This window comes from Canis aureus, chromosome 8 (genome assembly GCF_053574225.1).
Source record: "Canis aureus isolate CA01 chromosome 8, VMU_Caureus_v.1.0, whole genome shotgun sequence".
NCBI lineage: Eukaryota > Metazoa > Chordata > Mammalia > Carnivora > Canidae > Canis > Canis aureus.
Window position 1 is genome coordinate 6555193 of NC_135618.1, and position 12283 is coordinate 6567475.

The 12283-nt window shown below is 36.2% G+C and overlaps 1 protein-coding gene and 1 non-coding gene across 8 annotated transcripts in view; one reads left to right on the forward strand and one right to left on the reverse strand.

The window, feature by feature from the left end:
* SLC44A5 (solute carrier family 44 member 5) overlaps positions 1-12283 on the reverse strand; it is a 344022-nt gene that overhangs the window by 263159 nt on the left and 68580 nt on the right. The gene's annotated exons all lie outside the window — the stretch shown is intronic.
* On the forward strand, positions 9837-9943 carry LOC144319875 (U6 spliceosomal RNA). The gene has a single exon (XR_013385563.1). It is a non-coding gene; the product is annotated as a U6 spliceosomal RNA (small nuclear RNA).

Sequence of the window (12283 nt, forward strand, 5' to 3'; positions counted from 1 at the left end):
TTCAGACTCTGCAAATGTAATGACAGACTTTTTATTTAAATATTCAATTATGAATGAAGGTGAATTATTTTGACATAATTATTCAATGCCAGAGAAGTATACTGATTTATAAGGACAAACCCAGACCCTACATCCAATACTACTTGGGGGCACCCATTAAAACTGAAAAGAAAATGTGATGTTTGGATACAGAAACTATTTTATCTTGTCTGAGTTATGCAAAGGTCTTTCAGGTATATGAGTCTTACAGATAGAGAGCAATGTATTATAAAACGGACATGAATAAAATCAGAAATCATGTTTTTTCATAACTGACAGGGGCCTTAGAAATTATCCAGTCCTTAAAAAATTAATTAAAAAAATTTTTAAAAAAGAAATTATCCAGTCCAATCTTTCAAGTACTGTAGGGTCACTATGCAAAGCTCTTGATTATTTCAAAAATTTTCTATCAATCCAAAACCTGAGATGAACGTGAGCTCTCTGTAAGACTGTGACCAGGGCAGGTACTATGTATGCCTACTTACCTATAAGTTTGCAGCATCCAGCACAGGATATGGCTCATAGTATCCACACAATAAGGTTTGTCAGATTGAATCTTTGACCCTTCTTCTTGCAAGCTAGGGTAAGACTTCTTGAGTAACCTTTTGTCACATGGAGTATTAAAGCATATCATGTGAGTGAAACTGATTTTTTTTCAGATTTTTAAAACCTATTTCAAAGTAGTTCTAAGAAGTTGCTTCTTAGAACATCTCTCCCATTACGAGTCTCTAAAATAGTCAGTTCTCTTCATGGGAAGAATCAGATGTGGCTCCACAAACAATCATATTTGAAGAACCAGTCTATTTTCAGAGATCTTCTTTGAAGACAATGAGGAATCTCTGGGACTCAGCCAGGGAACATTTTTTTATTAAATAATAATTAATATACAAACTAATATAACACTATGTCACAGACTAACAACACTATACGTTAACTATACTGGAATTTAAAATAAAAATTTAAATTTTAAAAAAGAAGAACATACAACACTGTATTATTTTTGAGTGTACAACATAGTGATTCAATATTTAAATACATTATGAAATGGTCACTACCGTAGGTTTAGTTATTGTCTGTCACTGTGCAAAGTTGTAAACAATATTCTCCATGCTGTGCATTACATTCCTGTGACTTAGTTATTTTATAACTGGACAACTGTACTTCTTAATCTCCTTCACCTATTTCATCCAATCCCTACCCTCTAGCAAACATTAGTTTTGTTCTCTGTATCTAGAAGTCTCTTTTTTGTTTGTTCATTTATGTTTTTTAGATTCCACTGTAAATGAAATTATACAGTATTTGTCTTTCTCTAGGGGACTTATTTCACTTAGCACAGTACCCCCTAGGTCTACCTATGTTGTTGCGCATGGCAAGATTTCATTCTTTTTATGGCTGAATAATATTTTATTGTGTATATATGTACAATAATATTCCATTGTGTATACACACACACATATACATAATCCATTTATCTATCGATGGACACCTAGGTTATTTCCATCTTGGCTACTGTAAATAATGCTGAAATGAATATAAGATGCATATGCCTTTTCAAATTAGTGCTTCTTTCTTCTTTGGCTAATTACATAGAAGTGGAATTGCTGGGTCATTTGATAGTTCTACTTCTAACTTGGGGGGGAATTCCATATTATTTTTCATAGTGGCTTTACCAATTTACATTCCCACCAATACTATACAGGGTTCCCTATTCTCCACATCCTCACCAATACTTGTTATTTCTTGTGTTTTTATATAACAGCCATCAGATAGGCATGAGATGATATTTCATTGTGGGTTTTTTTTAAGATTTTATTTACTTATTCCTGAGAGACAGAGAGAGAGAGAGAGGCAGAGACACAGGCAGAGGGAGAAGCAGGCTCCATGCTGGGAGCCTGATGTGGGACTCGATCCTGGGACTTCAGGATCATGCCCTGGGCCCAAGGCAGGCACCAAACCACTGAGCCACCCAGGAATCCCCCTCATTGTGATTTTGAGTTGCATTTTCCTGATGGTTAGTAATGTTGAGCACCTTTTCATGTCCCTGCTGGCCATCTGTATGTCTTCTCTGAAAAAATTAAAAAGTCTATTCAGGTCTTCTGCTCTTTTAATTTGATCGTTTGTAGGGTTTTTTTTGGCAATTGAGTTCTAAGAGTTCTTTATATATTTGAGATTTTGACCACATACTAGATTTATCATTTGCAAATATCTCCTCCCATTCCGTAGGTTGCCTTTTTGTTTTGTTGATGGTTTCCTTCACTGTGCAAAAGCTTTTTAGTGTGACATAGTCCCAACCAGGGAACTTCCTAATATGAGAAACATATTAGGGAATTTTTTTTTCTTCAGTTAGTCCATTTCCTAAATGAATCTGCATTTGTATCTGCTGTTCCATTAGAGAGTACATCTTTTCTTCCCCTTTGCTTTCCCAGAGACTCCATAGGATATGTGAGAAGCTACTGCAGCAATTAAGAAGCACAAATGAGCAGAGCCAAGGTGAAACACATATTAAATACTCTGAGAAAGAAAGAGGGAGAGAGAAAGAGAGAGAGAGGCAGCATAGAATACCAAAGCATATAGCAGAATGAAAAGCAACAGCTGTACCACTAAGTGTAAAAGAGACCTTATGACCCAAGAAAGTCAAGGAGGAGTGGAGGTGGGGCAAGTAGCTCAAGAAAACAACAGAAGAAATACAAAAGTGGGGAAGAAAATGACAACACACAAAGAAAAGGAGAAAAGCAAGAGAGCAAAAAAGAAGATTTATGTTTCAGTGACTTTTACCCCGGTAAAGCATCTGACAATAGGTCTGACATGCACACAAAAGAAATGATCTCAGATAAATAGAAGGCATGTCATACAAAACAAGGTGGGAGCACACAGAAATACACTAAAACAAGGAGAACCAAAAATTGGAAAAGAAAAAAAAAGCAAGTAAATCCATAAATAAATATCAAATACAATACTTTCCAAATGTCAACAATTGTGGAGTCACCATCTCTTTAAAAAGTTTATTTTCAGCAATATCTGTTCCTGCCCCTATATTCCCCACAATCAAGCCAAATAGCTACACTAAATCTAGGAAGAGCTCTCAATTTGAAGTCCAGAAGGGCTGTGAGAGCTTAGCAGTCATTTTGCCATCCTATTTTAATTCTCTGAGATCTCCCAAATACTATAAAAGCAGTGACAGCAAAGTTATTAAAGCAAGGAGTGCTATAACTACCTTTTTATCTCCAGGAGTCATAAATCCTAAGTCCTGATTCTAGAGACATTTTGAGGCAAAAGGTACAGGGCTGACATACTTAAAAGAAAATAATTAGTAGTTCTTGGTTATAAATTCATATGCTTTCTCATGTGAGCTTTTTGTAATTACAAATCTCAGGATGAATGCCACTTGTCAGCAGTCTAAATTCTAGGAAATGTTCTAGTTTCTAATAAATTTGGTATATACATCCAGCAGAAAAGTATGGAGTCATTAAAAATAGCATTCTATGGGGTGCCTAGGTGGCTCAGTTGGTTAAGCACCAGGCTCTTGATTTTGGCTCAAGTCATGAGATTGAGCCGTGTGCTGGGGGAGGGGGGGTGGGATCTGTGCTCATTGAAGAGCCTGCTTGGGATTCTCTCTCTCCCTCTCCCTTTGCCACTCCCTCCCAAAATAAATAAATAAATCTTTTAAAAGATAGCATTCTCAAAGAATATTTAAAGAAATGGGAAAATATTCATAATATAGTTTTAAGAAAAAATATACTAAACTTTATATATCCTATGATCCCAATTATTTAAAATACATATATATAGGCATATATGAAATAATTTCTTTAGAAAAACTCAATTAGGTCCACATTGTACAGTATAGCAATTTATACTTATTTGTAGCATTCAGTGCAATGGTTATTATTACCTATTCTTTTGTTTTTAAGATTTATTTATTTGAGAGAGAGAGAGAGAGTGGGCGAAGGGGCAGAGGGAGAGTAAGAGAATCTCAAGCAGACACCACACTGATTGCAAAGCCCAACCCAGGGCTTGATCCCAACACCCTGAAATCATGACCTGAGCTGAAACCAAGTGTCTGATGCTTAACCGACTGAGCCACCCAGGTACCCCTATTATTACCTATTCTATCAACAATCCTTAAGCTGCTTGTCTTGTATACCTCAATATGTCCAGCACCCAGCACTGTGATTGATCCATATTAAGTACTCAATAAATGTTTCCTAAACCAATTAAGGAATAAAATAACAAAAAACAAACAGAAGAAGACTGGAAAGAAACAGACAAAACTGATTAAAGTTGCTTTCTTAGGAGTTATTTGATAGAAATATTTTTTTCTTCTTTAAAAAATCATGTTAAAAAGTTATAAAACAATTATCTTCCATAACCATAAGAGGTTATTGGTAAAAGAAGTCAATCTCCCAAAAGCACATATCATATGATTCTATTTATGTAAGATGTCCAGAATAGACAAATCAATAAAAAAGACAGATTAGTGGTTGTGTAGGGCTGGTGGACAGGAAGTGAATGCTAAAGAGATTTCTTACTGGTGAGATGAATATTTTAAGATTAGATTATAGTGATGGTTACACAATTCATTAAATATGCTAAAACCATTGAGCTGTGTACTTTAAATAGAATTATATAAAATGAAAGTAAGATATTTACAGATTTTAAATATTAGTAAAGATTATTTCATTAGAAGGTTTTTTTGAATTTGAACCCACAAACAAGCCTTGAGGTTTTAGCTCTGATATATCCTTAAATTTTCTTTTTTCTTTTCTCATTATATTTCAACAAAAGACAATAGAGACAACTTTAGAACAAAGTGTGAGAATAAGAAATGTTTCTTAGTTCATAAATTAGGTAGAAATCCTTCTAGATGTACTACATTATTATTTGTACCCTCTTTCCCGGTATACACTCAAATTTTCCCATAACAAAACATAAGAAAATCTATTTTATATTGGAAAATATGCAATATTGCACAAACAAACGTGGATACTGAAGTACTTTTTTTTTTACTTCCTTTAGTTTATATGACTCTGACTCTCATCTCCTAAAAATAATATGCTCTTACTATGTAATAACTCTCCAATCACTTAGCTCCAAGTTACCTAAATTCATCATAGTGCCTTTTGTAAGATGGAAATTGTTAGGTAGAGTTTTCTCTTAGGAAGTAAGACATTTCTTTGAACTGCTGAAACTCCCTGGCCACATGTCAATTTCCTTCAGACACTGGAGTGTGAGGTAACCTTGAGGCAATTGATGAAAATGCCAAAGATTGGGCAGTCATGATGCATGATGCTAGCAGGACTGGCTCCATCCTGTGGGGAGTCGGTGGGGGGGGGGGGGGTTGGGAATGGAGGGAGGTGAGAGGAGACATTGAAATGGCCCAGCTACTGAAATCACAAAGATCAATTACTGCAACATACCAGGATGGACACTAAAAGCCATTTTTATTTACGGTCTAAATTTCAACTTTAAATTCTATACACTTAAAATCTATTAATTTCAATTCTTTAAATTCTATACTCTAATGTTGACTTCAAATTTCAACCTCTTAAGCAAACACTTCTTAGTTTTTGATGCCACATAAACTCCATAAATTATGAGTGCTTGGTTATATGATGACACTTAAGGGATAGTAACATTGTTATGATGAAACACTTTCAAAATAGGAGTGAGCAGATAAATTTCAAACTCGCTTAAACTCGCTTAATTTAAGTATACTTTTCAACTTTTTAAATTCTGAAATTGTGCTGCTTTGGTTCCTATGCATGCTAACGATGGGCTTCCTCTACTAAGAGATGAATGGATGGATGGATGGATGGATGGATGGATGGATGGGGGATGAATGAAAAAGGAAATGAGAAAAAGGGAGAGAGAAACAAAACACTGGAAATTTCAACTGACTGAAATTGAAGACTATTTAGGACAGAAGGTAATTTGGGTTTGAAAGACATAAAATAAAATAGTTAAGAGATAAAAGTTAAAATAGCACCATGATCTGAAAAGATATGTGCACCTCCTAATGTTTACACAGTATTATTTCCAATAGTCAAATTATGGAAGCAGCCTGAGCACCCATAGATAGATGAATGGATAAGGATGATACAGTGTGTGTGTGTGTGTGTGTGTGTGTGTATGAAATGGAATATTACTCAGCCATAAAAAAGAATGAAATCTTGCCATTTGTAAAATATTGATGGATCTAGAGGGTATAATGTTAAGTGAAATAAGTCCGCATAGAAAGATAAATACCATATGATTACATTCATATGTGGAATTTAAGAAACAAAACAAAGAAAAGGAAAGAGACAAACCAAAAAACTGACTCTTAACTATAGAGAACAAACTGATGATTAGCAGAGGGAAGGTGGGTGGAGAGGGTGGGTGAAATAGGTGAAGGGGATTAAAAGCACACTTATCACAATAAACACTAAGTAATGAATAGAATTGTTGAATCACTATCTCATACAACTGAACACAATATAACACTGTATGTTAACTATACTGGAGTTAAGATTTTTTTTTAAGGTAACTAAGACATAAATGCTTCATGTTATTATTTTATTTCCAGTAAACAAAATATAATTACTTTTTTAAAAGAGCATCATGATAATTAAAAGGGATCATTCCCATTTTGTATTATGCTTTTATACATCATGACCAATCTAAAAGGGGGGGGGGAAGGGGGAGAGAGAGAGACAGCTCATACACTATTTTAAGCATACACTATTTTTCAAATATCCATCATTTACTGAAAAAGAAATCCTAACTCTGTGCTATTTAAAACAATGCTGTTATATGTTCAAGTTTATTTGTCAGAGAGAAGGGCCAAAGGTTTTTAAGTTACAACTCAGCAATATATACCCAAGCTGCGTTATCCTGACATCAGGTCACAGAGGCTGAAACACAATAATATCCAAACCATTAAGAGAAAAGCTATCATAAATTCAAAATATGATACATGTACAGCAATAAACTCTGCTCAAGCCTTACACAAGGACACAAAGGAGGATAACAAAAACAGAGAGTAGGGGTAGCACCCGAATTTCAGACAACGTGGTAGGCACGCTCTGAAATGTTGCACTGATGTTGGGGGAAGGCAACTACACAATCATTCTTTTAAAAAAATATTCACAAATGGACTAGTTTTAAAAAGCCAGCAAAACAAAACTAAAGTCTAAGGGCAGAGAAATGGTGTAAGCTCTGAAGCTATATAAGCATTGAAGGTGGAATACAGACCTCACTGATGTAGGCATCAAGGATCCCCTGTCACTTCTAATTCTGTAAAACTGAGGAAAATCACAACTTCTTTATGTTTCTGAAATGTGGATGTCAGCCCGACTTGCCTCTTGAGGCCACGTTACAATGGTCAAAGAGCTAATATTTGTGGAAATGTGTTAAAAACCATAGACTACTATAAAGCATAAAGTCTCATGCTTTGAAACTAAGAATAGGTTAAAAATAGACGAGAACTCCCTGTATTTCACACCGAGTCTCTTTTTTTCTTTCCTGGTCTACCATCTACTAGGGGAGAAATGACTCTGTCGTCTTGTCTCTCTGCTTTTCCTTTCAAGAACCTCCACAGTCAGCAACGTCCACTATTTAGAATAAGAGAAACCTAAATAACACTAGTTTTAGTTCAGCCAAGCTTCCCGAAATTATCACAGTTAAGGTTCTAAGTTGAGTTGAGCTGCTGAACTCCAGCCAGCCCTCTTTCTCCTGTGTTAAGAGAGCAGAGTCTGCCAGAGTCCTTGGACCATCCCATGGTCATCCAGACTTCACTGGTGGTAGTGGTGGACTGGCTCTGGCAAGTTACGTATGGATGACACTCTCGCCAGTCCATCCTCTCCTAACTCACTATTCCTGTGCTCATGGGTTAGGACCTGTCCCCAAACAGGCTGAAAGTAAGCCACAGATGCAGTGTTCTATTTCCAGAGCTTGAACATGGCTTTCCTTATTCTGAACCGACAGCTTTTTTGAAACAGAAGATAAAAAAAGAAGGATCAACATCATTTTTGGGGACTTAAATTGTGTCTCCTTCACTCGTGTCAATGCCCTGGAGTCTGACTCCAAACTTCAACGGGCGAGTCATCAACACTGAGAGAAAGCAAGAAAGAGCAGATCTTAAAAGTAGAAAGAGGTTAAGTAATCAGCCCCCTTCATGTGATCGTCTTCTCAGCCCTGCACAGACCCATTAGCAGATAGTTATGACAACCCAATGGAAGTACATGTTGGGCGCCCACTGGGCGCCAGGATCTAAACCACATGTTTCTAAATGTTGATTTCACACAGCCAATCCCATTTGCAGATGGTAAAAATAAATGAGAAATACCTTGGTAAAAATCAAACAGATCTAAAGGATTCCCAAAAGCTCACCAGAGAGAAAATACTTCTTTTCCCATTGTTTGCCTGTCTCGTGATAGTGGCCATGAAGGCATGAACTTACATGAGGCTGCAGGACACATGGGTAAAACTGAAGACGGACAGACCAAGGTTCAAATTCCTATTCAACAGTTTGGGGTCATGTAAAAAAGTTTCTTGTAAATGAAAAAAAAAAAAGTTTCTTGGTAACTAAAAGAAACTTTTACCATTTACTATTCCCAGGGAACTAAATAAGCAATTCTTTATAAAAAAAAAATTAAAAAATAAAAACTCAAGGCTCAAGACAAATAAGCTATAAAAGGAGACTGTTGCTGTTACTACTCTGTCCATTTATTATATCTAAACCAGTGATTCTCAACTGAGAGCTATTTTGCCTCCCAGGGGACATCTGGCAAGATCTAGAGATTTTGTTGATTGTCACAACTGGGATGGGGTCGCTATTGACAGGTAACGGGCAAAGGCCAAAGGTGCTACTACCATGCACAAACAGCCCTCTCCAAAAAGATCTTACTGGGCTAAAATGTTAATACTTCCAATGCTGATAAACCCTTCCCAGAGGGAAGGCAAAGCAGATAAATTTGTTGAGTCCAGTTGAATAGTACAGTATTTATTTAACAGAAATACAAACAAGGCAATATTTAGACAGGACCTTAAAAAATATTCATACACTTTGATCCAGTCACTTCACTTTTAGAAATGTATCCTCATGAAATAATAAGAAATGCACCCAGAGATTTACGCAAGAGTAAGTAGATTAGAAAATTAAAAACAGCAAATGGTCAATTGTAGGTACAGTGGTGATAGGGTGACTATATGATTTGTCTTCCAAATCGAGATGACTCTGGGAGTAAAAGGGAATGCTTTAATAATTTTGCAAAGACAACAGTCATAAATAAGAATCACTGCAGACAAACCAGGATATATGGTCGCCTGGAATAGAGTATGCCACATGCTAATTATGAAATGGCAGACAGCCAGCAAAAATACTTGAAAGAATATTTAACAACATAGTAAATTGATAATGATATAATACTAACTATAAAAGGCTGGATATAAAACTTCTGTATCAAATTTTGTAATATATACACTTGTAGGCTTTGAGAGAAGAATGGGAAGAAACATACCAAATTGTTAACACTAGTTTACTAGCTGTTGAGATTACAGCTGGGTTTGTTTGGTTTTTTTTCTCTATATTCAAAATTGCTATAATCATTTTTAAAATTATGACGGTGTTTTGCCTCTTTAGAAAGAAATATAATTAAGTACCAGTTGATGAGGGAAAGCTATTCTTCACAAAAGAATGGCAGCTAATAAATATGGAGGAAATTATATATAAATTAGAAAATCACAACTTGTGCAATTCCTAATGATATAATGGTTTCAGGCAAGGAGCATAGTTGGACGCTAAAATCTTTAGGTGAGTGCTCACTTCGGGAGCACATATACTAAAATCGGAACATGACAGAGAAGATTAGCATGGCCTCTGCGTAAGGCTGGCACGCAAATCTGTGAAGCATTCCATATTTTAAAAAAATAAATAAAATAAAATCTTTAGATGAAAGATTGTTGGTTATTCACCAAGTTTCAGGGTATTATCCCACAGAGTATTTGCGAATTGTAAAGAGAACAAAGTATGCCTTCACAATGAAGAGATCTGGTGATTATCATATTAACCAAATTATCAAACTTCACATAAGGTTAGTGCAAACTCTAGCATTACATACCTTTTGTGGTAACATAATATGAAATAAGGACATCACCTGCATAATATTCCTGCCAAAAAATGTTTAGCTTGAATCCAATCAAGCTATTAGAGCTACTTTTATTCTGCAGGAAATCCAGATACTGTAAGAACTAGGAACACAACACCAGATAAATGCAGAATGCAGGAACTCGAAAGACAACTATCATGTCTTAAGAAAGTAAAATTTATAGGGAGAGAAATAGAGACTTCTGGATTAAAAGACACTAGAGAGAAATAGAAGTCAGACACAATCTCTGAACATTATTTGAATTCTCACTTTTAAAAAAAAGGCTTAAAAATCATTTGTGGAACATGAGAGACACCTAACTCTGGGAGATGAACAAGGGGTAGTGGAAGGGGAGGTGGGCAGGGGGGGTTGGGATGACTGGGTGATGGGCACGGAGGGGGGCACTTGGCAGGATGAGCACTGGGTGTTATGCTATATGTTGGCAAATTGAACTCCAATAATATTTTTTTAAATAAGATAACATATATATAGACAATGGAATATTATCCAAAAAAATCATTTGTGGAAAATTGGAAAAATTTGAAATTAACTTGGTTATTTTCAATATAATCATTAGATATTTAATTCTCTTAAGTATGTTGATAATATCGTGGTTATATAAAACATCTATGGTGAATATCACAATGTCTGTAGCTTATTTTCAAGGCATTCAGAAAAAAATATACATACTTACAAATAGTTATATAAAGCAAATATGGCAAAATATGAACAATTGTTGAATCAAGGTAATCAGTATACAAGTGTTCATATTGTGTTATTCTTTCAACCTTTCTGGATATTTGGGGAAATGTTTAAATATGAAATTAAGGAAAAATTTAAAAGTTACACTTGAAGTCACATCATTTACACTTAATGTAACATAATTAGTAATCCCAGAGTTGACCACTGTCTTTCCAAGACCAGACACATAATAGTTACATGGAATCGGAGAACCCAACAACCGTCTCCTGAGGGTTCAGAATCCTCTGCATTGCTTCAGACCAGCTCTTCATGTTCCACTTCCCTTGGTTTCCTCACTTTCTGCGATTTATTTCAGTTGCCTTCCTGTTCACCCTCAGGTGCTACCACCTTCTCTACTTACTCTAGGAACTTACTCCATCTTTCATGGTTCTTACTTCAACAAGCAGGACAAGAACAGAGCATAAATCAATCAGGCTCATCCATTCCTTGCCTTTAACAGTACAATTAAAAAAGAATAATCGCCCTCTCTCTCTGGAAAATCTCTTTCCCTGAGAATGCTATGCAATGAATGTTTGTGTTCTCTCCAAATCCATATGTTGAAACCCTAATCCCCAAGGTGATGAGTGATGGTAATGGTATTTGGAGATGAAGCCTTTGAGAGGTAATTAGGTCCTGGGAGTGGAGCCCTCAGGATGGGATTAGTCTGTGTGCCTGTTTGTCGGCCTGCCTGTCTGCCTGCCTCTCTCTCTCTCTCTCTCTCTCTCTCTCACTCACACACACACACACACACACACACACACACACAAACTATAAGGCAGCTGTCTACAAAACTTCTCGTAGAAGCCAAGAAATAGGCTTCCGGCAAATCTTGAACTTTCTAGTCTCCAAAGCTGTGAGAAATAAATTTTGTTGTTTAAGCCAAGTCTATGATATTTTTGTTATAAAAACACAAAGGGATTAAGACAAAGGATTTCCAGAGTGAGCAATTCCCATTCCACCAACTCTAATTTACACAGCAATGAGCACATTCTCCTTCGCCCCCACCGCCCCCCAAAAAGGTTAATAGGTTAGAAGTTCTTTTGCTAGGATTTCTGTACATCCTCTTAATGTTTTCTTTTGTTTTACCTGGTAAGTGACAGATGTGTCATACTCTGACACATAGAAAGCCAAGGAAGCATTAAAAATGGCCTGCACTGGGGGCATCTGTCTTCCGCTTGGGTTGTGATCCCCGGGTCCTGGGATCAAGCCCCACAGCAGGCTCCCTACTCAGCAGGGAGTCTGCTTCTCCCTCTCCCCTAGTTCATGCTCTCTCTCTCTCTCTCTCTCTCTCTCTCACTCTTTCTCTCAAATAAATAAATAAAATCTTTTTAAATTTTTAAAAATGAAAAAATAAGAATGGCCTATGCTGGGTGACT